The 11,995-nt window shown below is 56.2% G+C and overlaps 1 protein-coding gene across 4 annotated transcripts in view; it reads left to right on the top strand.

The window, feature by feature from the left end:
• Positions 1-6,518: 6,518 nt before the first annotated feature.
• Positions 6,519-11,995, top strand: part of TMEM51 (transmembrane protein 51) — a 60,422-nt gene continuing 54,945 nt past the window's right edge. For 2 of the 4 annotated variants that reach the window (XM_072751140.1, XM_072751138.1), the window contains exon 1: positions 10,258-10,616. The gene's annotated coding sequence lies outside the window, so the exon portion shown is untranslated. Of the gene's footprint in view, positions 7,860-10,253; positions 10,617-11,995 lie in introns of those variants that run through there. The other 2 variants (XM_072751143.1, XM_072751141.1) reach the window with 2 other exon arrangements.

Genomic DNA, 11,995 nt, shown 5'->3' with positions numbered 1-11,995 from the left:
GGAAACAGAGAACGAGGGCCCTGGGCTGTGTCCCATTGTGTCCCTTTCCCGTGTGGAGCCAGCAAGGGCCGCAGGCCCCGGGGCTGAATGGCCATTGGATTGATGGATGGAGGCAGATGGGTCTGAGACAGCTCCACAATGTTTTTCTGCACCCCAGCAAGGAGCAGGAGAAAAATGCGCCCGGGGAACCCAAAAGGAACACAGAAATAGGAAAGAGCGAGGTTGCCAACTCAGACATCCATGTAGGCCAGGCAGGTTTTGCAAATGAGTGAACCAGGCCCGGTGTTTTTTTGTTTTGTTTTTTTATATTATTTATTTATGATAGTCATACAGAGAGAGAGAGGCAGAGACAAGGCAGAGACATAGGCAGAGGGAGAAGCAGGCTCCATGCACCGGGAGCCCGACGTGGGATTCGATCCCGGGTCTCCAGGATCGCGCCCTGGGCCAAAGGCAGGCGCCAAACCGCTGCGCCACCCAGGGATCCCAGGCCCGGTGTTAATAAGGAATGGTGGGGACTGTGGCGAGCCCACAGAAGGCGTGCCTGGTGTCTAGGGGCAGCCACCATGCAGAAGCGGCCTGCAGATTGCCGCCTGTTGGGATGTGTTCCTGGAGTGATCTGCTCCAGATTCCTAGATTTTTTTTTTCTTTACAAGACGTGAAAATCATTATTATTTTTTACAAAACAAGAAAATATTATTTTTTTACGAGACATGAAAATCCTCTTTTTCTTTCAACTATCTAATTCTTAGGTGAAAATTCCCGTTCCAAATACTGGCAACTGATTCTTTAAAAACACCATATGGGTCAAATGAAACGGATCTGTGGACTACATGTGAGTCAGAGGATACCGGGTGGTGACCTGTTGTCCTGCTAGGTTTCCCTCAAGCTCAGCATGGACTTGCCAGGACCAACAGCCCGGCAGCCAGCCTGGGAACAGGGATCGATGGCATCTGCACCAGATGTGCCCCTAGGAAGCTTTGGCATGAAACAAAAGCTTCAGAATTGAGATGCAACCCTTGCAGAAGGGGGGGCAGGAAAGCATCTCTGCCACCTGGCTGAATAGGGGCTCCTAAGATAAATAAGGCTGAGTCATGGAAAAATAGGTCCATTTCCTGCCAGCTTGAGTTTGTGGTCTGAGTCTCACACCTCTTCTAGTGACCGGGGGAATTTAACTATTTTTATACTGCACATGTTGTGGGCAATTCTTTCTTCCCTTTTGTCCCTGTGTATTTATTTTATTCAGGTTCAAATCTTTATTTTGAAATAATAACAGATTCACAGGAAATGGACAAAAAAAAAAAAATCACAAGGAGGTCTTGTGCGTCTTTTGCCCAGTCCTTCTCCGTGGTAGTTTCTTGCACGACTTCAGTACAACATCGCAGGGGGGAGATTGACGTTGAAATGACGTTGGTACAACTCCCAGAGCTTATTTGGATTCCATGTTCCCTTATATTCATTTGCGTCTCTATCTGTGTGTGTAGGTTCAGGTCACCAGCGCCTCCCTCAGTATCCAGAACTGTTTCGTTCCCACCAGAATGTTGGGGGGGGGGGGGGGGAGGGTGTGCTCCAAGGAAGCCACACCTATGCTGGCACAAGCACACCTCCTGGCAATGTTCTTCATCTCTGCAACTTGGTAGTTTCAAGAATACTATGAATGGAACCGTACAGTATGGGACCTTTTGAGATTGGATTTTTTTTTTTTTTTAGCAGTATGATTCCCTTGAAAGCCATCCAGATTACTGCATACCTCAAGAGCTCGCCTGTTCCTTTGTATTGCTGCCTAGTACTCCACGGTGTGGATATACCACAGTTTACCCCCTCACCCATTGAAAGGCATTTAGGTTGTTTCCAGTATTTGGCTATTATGAATCCTTTTCTTTCTTTATTTAATACAATTAATTCAGAAAATGACAGCCAGTGGCATCTGTGTTCTGAGTTTGGACAGGGTACAATATTTTCTGTGATCCCTCAGTCGTGGAAATTTGCACAGACTTTTTCTTTTTTTTGCCCAGACTTTTTCATTTGAGCTCTACAGAAGCCCTGGGAGGAAGGCAGGGCAGAGATTCAGGGGGTCAGTAAGTCAACACATTTTTTTGAGCACTTATTATATACTATGCACTATTCTACATATTGGGGAGATAGTGGTGAAAAAATAGACTAAAACCCCCTTCCTCATTGATTATCCCCAATACTCATCAGAGAAAGCTGAAGCTCAGAGAGGCTATATAACTTGCTCAAGGCCACACAGGTAGGAAGTGAGACTTGACCCCACATCTTCCAACCTCCAGGCCACTACTTTTCTGGTTAGATTTCGCCAGCTATCCTCCACAGGTATCAACTCCAGAGCAAAAGCACATGCCGGGGATCCTGTATGCAGTATTTTAAGCAGTGGATCTTAGTTGGGGGTGACTCCCTCCTCCCCCCAGGGACATTTGACAATGTCTGGAGTCAAAGCTTGAGAGAGGTGTTGCTATTGGCATCTAGCAGGGAGAGGTTCAGGGCAGCTGCCAGCCGCCCTATGGTGCACAGGGCAGCCTCCACGACAAAGACTTATCCTGTGCAGATGTCAATAGTGCTAAGGTTGCAAAATTCTGGTCTAAAGAGCCCTAAGAATCACCGACAAAGATAGCGACCACCTAGACAGCACAGTGTAATATTGAACCTCCACCCCACCCCTCCCGGGACAGAATTATTTGCATGGCAGGTATGGTGAAGGCAGCACACCGCAGGTTGGGGACTGATGTGGGTCCCTATGAAGCAGGCACAACGCACCGTCACCTCCACTCCATCAATACTGGGATGAGGGCACAGGGTAGACGCCGGCGCCTGGTGGGCTGCCTGAAAGAGGACGCAGAACATGCAGGGGACTGGCACCTCTGCCCCATGCTCTCTTCCTCCGTTTCCCTTGAAGAACCTCACTTACCTCCTTTGGGCAGAAATGCACAAGAGAGCAGAGCTGAACAAGCAAGGCCTTTTTAGGAACAGCAGGGAAGTGAGCAGGATGCTCGGTCCGCATCGTGGAGCGTGCGAGAAACGTAACTTCATTTTCAGAACTAGGCTCAATTTCTATTTCAAATCCCCGTTCTGCTGGTGGGAGAAACTTAATCACAGCTACTCAGTCTTGCTCTGGGCTGCATCTGTGTTTCTCTTTTTGGTGAAAGGAGCTCACAAAGTGCCAAGACCTGGGCAGGAGCCAGCAGCAATCTGGTCTTCTCTGGCGCCTGCTGACACGGCCTCATTTCTATATTCCGGATGGCAGACGCGCCATTCTCGCCTCCTGGAAGCCCTCTCTTTGCCCAGCTTCTCCCTCTTTTCTTCTCTCAGCTTCTGCTCTCCTCTTGGGCACATGGGAGACACTGGCAGGGCCTGGCAAACTGCGGCAGGGCGCAGTTTCTCTCTGCCTCTGCCGGCCACCCCATGTGACCCTCCCCTCCGGAACCACAGTGGGTGATGACAGACATTCTCCTGGGCTCCCCCCAGCCCACACCCACTCTCAGAGTGGGCAAAGGGCCATCGCTTTGGCCACCACTCACCTCTCTGGAGACCCACATCATCCTCTGCCCCTCTGCGTGGACCCCCAGCCCAGAGACACCTGATCTGACCTGGCTCTGGGCAAATGGTCATCAGATCCTGCTTAGTCCCCAAACCTTTTGTTAATGACACAAACTTTACGCCCAGGGCTCCCACTTTTGAAACTCAAAGCTCAGATTCTTCTAATCCCAAAGTCTTGAATCTTAAAACTCAAAAATGTTATCTCTGCTTTCCTGCTGCATCTGGTTTACCCTGAAATAAGAGCTGCTTGCTGAAAAAAACAAAAGGGGAGAGAAAAAAAAAAAAGAACAAAACCTTTCATCACTAAGTGTTAGCCCACTCCAGCAGTGTGTGGAATGGGGGAAGACACTGTCGGGCTCCTTCTTTGGGCCCTTCTCTGCCAGGGGAAGCTGAATCTCAGTCTCCAGGCTCATCTCCCATCCTCCAAGCCTGGATCAGACATCCCTAAGAGCATCGCAAGCCGCACTAGCAGGAGAGCCAGGGCAGAGAAGCCTGTGGGTGCATGGACCGCAGGCCACCCGGGGTCACAGCCAGACACCAACACCTGCCCGCTGGGTGAGCTTCATCAAGTCACTTAACCTCTCTGGGTCTCAGTTTCCTCGTCTGTAAAAGGGGGAAATATAACACCTCATCTTCCTGAGCTTGTGAGGATGATTAATGAGACAGTGCGTGTATACGTGCAAAGTGTGTAGAACAGTGCCCGGCACGTAGTGAGCACTGTAGGAGTGCGGCCTGCTATTGTTGTCACTTACTTATCCTAGAAGTGAATGGGTTTCCCGGAATCCAGAATCCGAGTCCCCACCCCCTCCCGCCCCGTGCCGGGTGCTGGTGACTGCAGTCACTCAACCCGGAGAGGATCGGGACATCTGTGCCCAGCCTCTGGTGCTGCCTTCAGCCGCTTGCAAGAGCTTCAAATGGATCCTCTTAGGATCTTTTCCTTGCAAGAAACAGAAACTCATCAGACTAGTTTAACTAAAAAAAAGGAAACTCATTGGAAAAACAGGACTGCAGCTCAGCATCAGGAAGGAAGGACGGTGGCCCGCAATCCAGGGAGCTTCCGTCTCGTGCTGTCTGCAGCCGGCTCCCAACCTGGCGGCTTCCCTGCACCTGTGGGGCCCTGCTCTAGGTGCCTGCTGGATGGGTGCATTGGCCTCTCCTTCCTGCTGGCAGAGCCTCCGTGTGGTTCGGGTGTCTGCGCCAACCCCAGTGACCCCAGGTGAATCCTGAGAGTCTACACCAGGCTCGAGGGCCCTTGCCGGACATAGGTTGCAGAATGAGCATGTGACCCAGTTCCGGCAAGGGAGGTATAAAGGAAGTTTACGGGGAGCTTCTGGGAAAGGTTTCATCACTGATGGAAAAGGGACCACAGAGGAGTGACAGGGCCTGGGGCCTGAGGGTGCGATGAGTAACAGGCCTGAGCAAGTCAGAGGGCCCACCTGGTCACGAAGCCCTTGTGTCCTGGGCAATAAGTCTGAACTCGGTGCTGAGGGCCCCCGGGGAACCCTGGCTCAGGACTGGGTCACACTGCTGACCATGAGACATGCAGAATGCATTCCAGGGGGATAGCCCGGACACAGGACACCAGGTAGGAAGCAGCTGGGTGAATTGCATTGAAGATGGGACACAGAGGAAGGTTCTAGGGGATGGGGCACCAAGGAATATGGGTGATAAAGAGAAAGAATCTCTGGCTCTCTGTGCTCAGGGGCCTCAAGAACCAGGACCCTAATGCCACGAGGTCCTCACTAGCTCCATTCTGGGCTGTCTGATTCATCTACACAGGCCCCGTTATAATGGTAACTGAGGCAGAGACATATTTTTCAAAGCATTTTTCAGAAAGTGGGATGAAAAGGATTTCATTTTTTTTATTTTTTTAAGATTTTATTTTATTATTTATTCATGAGAGACAGAGAGAGAGAGAGAGAGAGGCAGAGGGAGAAGCAGGCTCCACGCAAGGAGACTGATGTGGGACTTGATCCTGGGACTCCAGGATCATGCGCTGGGCCGAAGGCAGGCGCTAAACCGCTGAGCCACCCAGGGATCCCCAAAGGATTTCATTTTAAACCAATAGTCCAACTACACGATTCCACCTTGCACTGTATGAGCAAGGTCTCTCGGCCACCCAGACCTGACTCAACCCTCCGAGAGGCCGGGCCAGTATGTCACGGTGATACCTGCATGTAAGACACATCCCTTCCCGGTGACTAATGTGGACCGCTCCAGGTGAAGGACACATACATGTGTGATTTACTGCTGATTGCACGCAAGAGTCACACAGTGGAGACAATGCTCAGCTCCTCAAGGGTTGAGAAATGAGCCCTCATCACAAACCACCTGCTCAGAAAGGAGCGGAAGACTGGCAGCCGAGGGCAGACACAGGGGCAGCAGAGGGGGTGCTCCTGGGGGGCGATACACAGGGCTCCTGGTGCCTCCTTCTTGTGTTTTCTTAGCACATGCACACACTGCTTTTCAATTGCTAAAGGTAACCACAGTTTGGTTTCATCCTTCCCATAATACAAGTTATATATATATTTTTTTCTTCGAGAGAGAGAGAGAGAGAGAGAGTGAGCATGAACAGGAGGAGGAGCAGAGGGAGAGAGGGAGAGGGAGAACTCCAAGCGGACTCCACGCTGAGCATGTGAGCCCGACACGGGGCTCAGTCCCACGACCCTGCAATCATGACCTGAGCTGGAATCAAGAGTCGGACATTCAACTGACTGAGCCCCCAGGCGCCCCCCCCCCGCCACATACTTTCTATGCATAAGCAAATATATGTGTGTCTACATCTTAAAAAACAATAACAACGACAACATTTGTGTGGCCTCATAATGCTCAGTCTTCTGCCTCTCTCAATTCATGATCCAGCTCGGATATTCTTCCCAGGCAGCCCTAGCTCCTCCTTTCTCACGACCACGTGGCATTCCGGCCCGAGCCCACGCCTCAACTCGGCTCCCCTCTGTCACTGGCAGTCACCCGTGGGAGCTCTACGTGGCGATCTGTCCCTCTAAGCAGGTTCTCAGCCTCACCTCCTGACAGACCGAGGTCGGGTCACCAAGCGGCGACAGTCTAATACTTTAAATTAGCTACCTGCCCGCTCACCGCTCAGCCAGAGGAAATAGAAATGTTCGCCAGGAGAAGGCTCAGAGCAGCATCCTCTCCTCTTAGATTTCAGGGTTTCGGAAACGGACAGGCTGATGCGCCAAGCGACTCGTGTTCCAAGGATCCCAGGCCGTTGGCGGGGCACTGGGCCACATCCTGTCTCCCCTGACCCTCATCTTGGTCCCGCAAAGTAGGTATTATTAGCATCACTGTTTTTGCAGAGGATTTTGAACCTGAGGCTCAGAGAGGAGACGTCGTCCATCCAGGGTCACACGGCTCGTAAGCGGCGGGGGACCCAGAAACGAGAGACAGATCTGATGAAATCCTGCGTTCCTCCTGAGTCCACCGTGCACGGTGTCACCGGCCTCTTGGGTGGACACTTCGCTGAAAAGGTGGGTGACGTAAACAGCCGCCTGCACGGCTCAGCTTGCCAGACCTGCTGGCTTCCTCTAGTGCCTGTGACAAACTACCACAAGCGCCAGGCCTGGAAGAACACAGATCCATGAGCTTACCGTCCTGGAGGTCAGAAGCCCAGACTCGGCCTCGGGAGGCTAGAGGGAAGGCGTCAGCAAGGCCGCGCTCCTGCTGGAGGCCTAGGGGAGAACCCGTCCCCGGCGATTCCAGCTTCTAGGGGCTGCTCGCCTGGCTCGGCTCAGGGCCCTCCCAGGAACCACATCACTCTGCACTCTGCTTCCGCACCTCTGCCTCCGTCTTAGAAGAATACCTGAGTCTACACTGGACCCGCCAGGACGATTCAGGATAATCGCCCCACCTCAAGGGGCATCTGCAAAGTCCCTTTTACCATGTCAGGTAACACCTTCCAGGTCCGGGGGATTAGAACACGAACATGGCTCAGCAGCCGTTATCCTGTCTACCCCGGGGGGCTCCTAGCATAGTGGTTAAGAGCAAGCATATACATCAGTTCGAATCCTGGCTCAACTGCTTGGTAGCAGATGGAGGTGTGTAATGTCTCTGAGTCCCAGTTAGCCCGACCCGAAACACTGGAATCATAGAATGTCCCTTCCAAGGCTGTTGAGAAGATCAAACGCTACAATGGCTGCAGAGCTCTGGAAACATCGTGCTCAGTAAATGGGAACCGTCATCCTCCCCACTGCCTGTTATGGTGACGGGTAACAGAAATTCCACCATTCGAGATTTACTTCTTTGGCTCTTTCCTCAAGGACGTATCTCGGGCCCTTGTGAGCTGACAGGTAAGTTGGCAGTTAAATTAAGTCGGGCGCTTCAATGGGACCTAGAGAACCAGGGAAGAATTGAGGGAGAGGGCCATGAAGGGGTACGATGACAAGGAGAAACACGCTTCCCTTGAGTTTCTAGTTTCGTCTGTGGCTCCACTTTGGAGGAGATTTTCTCCAGCCTCTCCCCAGATTAGGCAGGATGAGCCTGCCTGAAAGGAACACTCCGAAGACGAGTTGCTGAGATGGGCCAGACCTGCCCAGTTAGGTTTGTGGCGGAGCAGGGCGGGTCTGGAATTGGACCCTGGCACAGAAATGTCCTGGGGCTCTTTGCCTCCTGCCTGACATGATCATCCCCAGTCCCGGCCTCTCCAAAGTTGGTCTTGCAGAGTGAAATGAAAGCCAGATTCTGGGTCTTATCGGAGAGCTACATGACTGTTTCTCATCAACCATTTGGAGCCTGGAAGGTTCCCAAATTCATTGTCTAAACGTTGTGAGGGGATACACAGCTCTCCAACGTGAGCTTGTTGTCACAGGTACCTGCCTACACAAACAGTTCTCGCCATTCAATAAGCTAATGTTACTATTTGGGGCTTTCATTTAGCCAACACATATTTATCAAGCGCCTGCAGGCGGCGAGGGGAGAGGGCAGGAGAAATGGGCAGGACACAGGGGTCCCTATCCCTAAGGAGAGCGGGAGGCAGACTTGTAAAGGATTAGGTCACCGTGCAGAGTGAGACAAAAGTGACTTCTCTTCCTGAAAGACAGGAGAAGCAGGGAACCTTGTCTCAGGGCAGGGAGTGTGTGCAGAGTGACAAGGAATTCTTCCAAAGATGGGAGAGCACGGGCTCCGGAGCTGACCAACTGGGGTCTAACTCCAGATGCTTCCCAGCTGTGTGGCCTTGGGCACATGATGACCTCACTTCCCGAAGCCTCAGCTTTCTCTTCTATAAAGTGGGTGTGACCCAAAAGCACCACTGGGGTTGTTGTAAGGATTAAAGGGGCGGGGAAGTGAGCGGCAGCCTGGCGATGGATTCACGATTCCCGGTAAGGACGTGAGGAATACGCTCTTATTGTTATATTCATGGAGACTCATCACTGTTGCCCTAAATGCTTTCCTCATCCCCCAAATCACAAGTCAGCCCCAGACTGGCCTATTTGTGGACACCAGGGACCTGTTGAGCTGTTACTGTTCAAGTTAAAAAGCAACAGTGGGATGAAATTCCGACACTGGGACGATATAGGTACATGCACGGTTGGATGCTGTGGACCCTTGAACTTGGCAGTAGGGCAGTGAACTTGATTGCAGTTCCACGGGGACTGCGGGGTCTGATTTCTGCCCTGGACACAGCAGATTCCCAGTAGGAGGCGCCTTCTGTCCTCCGCTGGGTTCTCTGACACCCAGCCAAGGGCCTATTGGCCTTCCTCAGGGTTTGAACTTCAAAGGCCTGGACAGTCACAGGAGAAGGGGGCCCCCCACCTGGCTTCTCTTGGAATTCAAAACAATCTAAGATTGGGAGAGGCAGCGGGCTGTCTCCTCGCTCTGTGTTTAGAATCCAGGTTTTTTTTTTTTTTTTTTTTTGGTCTGGCTGTGATCTCAGGTTTGGGTGCCCGGGAGGTTCCAGGGGGGACCTCCAGGTGGGGGGCAGAGGCAGGGCGGACCTAAGAGGCACCCTCACCAGTGCGGGTTTACTCTCCCCAGAGCCAGGCTTCAGGCAGCAGTTCTGGGGCTCTAAGCAGAGGGGGCCACCGCTTGCAACCTGGTGGTTAGTGACCCCCCCCAACCGTGTTTCATTGGGAAGGTTCTCCGGAAAGCAGGGAACGAAAGCAGCCAGCAGGGGGGATTCTCTGGGCCTAAGGGCCGCGGGCGCGGGCACCCGAATGGGCTCCCCCCCCCGGGGGGGTTGTGCGACCTGGAACACGCAGGGGGCGCGCAGGGGATGGGAGACGGGGTGGGGGGCCGGGGCCGAGGGCAGGATCTGACTCGCTTCTTAAGAACCTGCTTCCTCCTTTGCTACCTCCACCCATCAGTCACCTCGCAAACCACCAGCCCTGGGCGGTGCAGGCGGGTCCCAGCGCCCCGAACACGCCCAAGGCCGAAGAGCAAGGCGGCGGCCTCCCCCGGAAGCAGGGGGGAGGGGGCGGTGGGAGGCGGGCGCAGCCTGCGCCAGGTGAGCGCCCGGCCAGGTGAAGGCGCGGCAGTGCTGCACCTGCGTACTCGCGCCCGAGTTGGGGGGCGGGGGGCGGGGTCTCCCCAGGTCTAAACACTTAACTAACCTGGAGTCCCGAGTCGCCGGCCCCGGCCCCCATCCCGGGGATGTCTGGGCTCCGTTCCCGTCCCCCGTCCCTGCTTGGCCGACCCCGAGCGGCGGGGGGCGGGGCGCTTGGCGCAGCGCCCCCCTCCCCGCACCCCTGCCCTGCCCCGCGCGGGCGCGAGACCCGGGGCGCCTGGGCTCTGCAGGCCCGGGGTGGGGGGGTCGGCTGCTGGGCGGCGCCTCCCGGGGCCCGAGGCCGCTCCCGCCGGCGCCGCCCTCCGCCTCCCGCCGTCCCTCCCCCCTGCGCGCCCGCGCTCCGAGGCCGCGCTTCCTGCGTCCCCATCCCCGGCCCGCGCGGGCGCTGCGCGCTCTCCGCCGCCGCCTCCCTCGGCCCAGGCCCGCGCCCGCACCGCCCGCCCCGGTCACAGCGCCCGCGGAGGCAGCCCGGGGCGCGGGGCGAGGAGCCCCGGTGCCCGCCCGCCCGCCCGCCCGCGACCCAGCGGGACCCGCAGCCGCCCCGGTGAGTCTGCGCCGCCGCGCCTTCCGCCCGGGAGGGAGCCGAGGGCCGTCGGGGTCGATGTGTCCGTGCGTCCGTCCGTCCGGGAGCTGCCCGCCCCGCGTGGGCCGCCGGGAGGCCTGCGGACCCGCACCCCTGCAGCCGCGCCCCGCCGGTGCGGGACACCCCGCCTCCCCGCAGCGCGCCGACCTCGGCCGGGCAGGCTGCGCGCCTCCGGGGCCCCCTGCTGGCGAGGACGGGTGCCAGCGCGGGGCGGGATTCGAACCCTCGGCCTGGCCCGCGAGGCACCGTCCCAGGAAGCCCCTGGAAACCACCCTGGCGCCGCCCCATCGCTGCCCCTTCCCCCCCTCCCTAACTCTTTCCTGGAAACCGAGGCTTTGGGGGGATTTCGATTCGCGGGGGTGTCCCGGCAGCCAAAAACGGTGCGAAATCGGGCGTGAGCGAAGTGAGGTGAAACTCAGCTTCCTCACTGTGAAATGGGCGTGATGACCTCCCGGGATGAGGCGTGCGGCCTGGACGTGCCAGGTCTAATGGGATGGGATGGGATGGGATGGGATGGGATGGGATGGGATGGGATGGGAAGGGATGGGAAGGGCTGGGCTGGGCTGGGCTGGGATGGGATGGGAAGGGATGGGATGGGATGGGATGGGATGGGATGGGATGGGAAGGGATGGGATGGGCTGGGCTGGGCTGGGCTGGGCTGGGATGGGATGGGATGGGCTGGGATGGGCTGGGCTGGGCTGGGCTGGGATGGGATGGGATGGGATGGGATGGGATGGGATGGGATGGGAAGGGATGGGCTGGGATGGGAAGGGCTGGGCTGGGCTGGGCTGGGCTGGGATGGGAAGGGATGGGATGGGATGGGAAGGGATGGGATGGGATGGGATGGGATGGGATGGGATGGGATGGGATGGGATGGGTTGGGATGGGATGGGATGGGAAGGGATGGGATGGGATGGGATGGGAAGGGATGGGATGGGATGGGATGGGATGGGATGGTCACTTACAGAAAGTAAAAGCTTCCCCAACCTGCGGGCGGGGGTCAGCCCCCCTGGCCCTCCCTGGCCGGCAGCCGCGGTGGGGCACCTGCGCACCCTTGTCGGGCGAGCTTGTGCGGCCCAGGCCAGATCCCTCCTCGCGCTGTGGGTGGTCCAGGCCCCGGAACCCCTGCGGGGCCGTGTGGGCGGGGCCTGGGGTTGTGTGGGCGGGGCCTGTGGCCTTGTGGGCGGGGCCGGGGCCGTGTGGGCGGGGCCGGGGCCAGCCCAGGTGGGCGAGCGCTGGGGAGGGGTTACCCTCTAGAGCTGGCTTCCCTAGTGGAAGGAGGAAGGTCGGCTCCGGGACCTGTGAACGGCTCTCACCCCGCAGAGACTTGTCACACAAAG

Source organism: Vulpes vulpes, chromosome 2 (genome assembly GCF_048418805.1).
Source record: "Vulpes vulpes isolate BD-2025 chromosome 2, VulVul3, whole genome shotgun sequence".
NCBI lineage: Eukaryota > Metazoa > Chordata > Mammalia > Carnivora > Canidae > Vulpes > Vulpes vulpes.
This window is presented reverse-complemented; position numbering and strand designations above follow the sequence as displayed.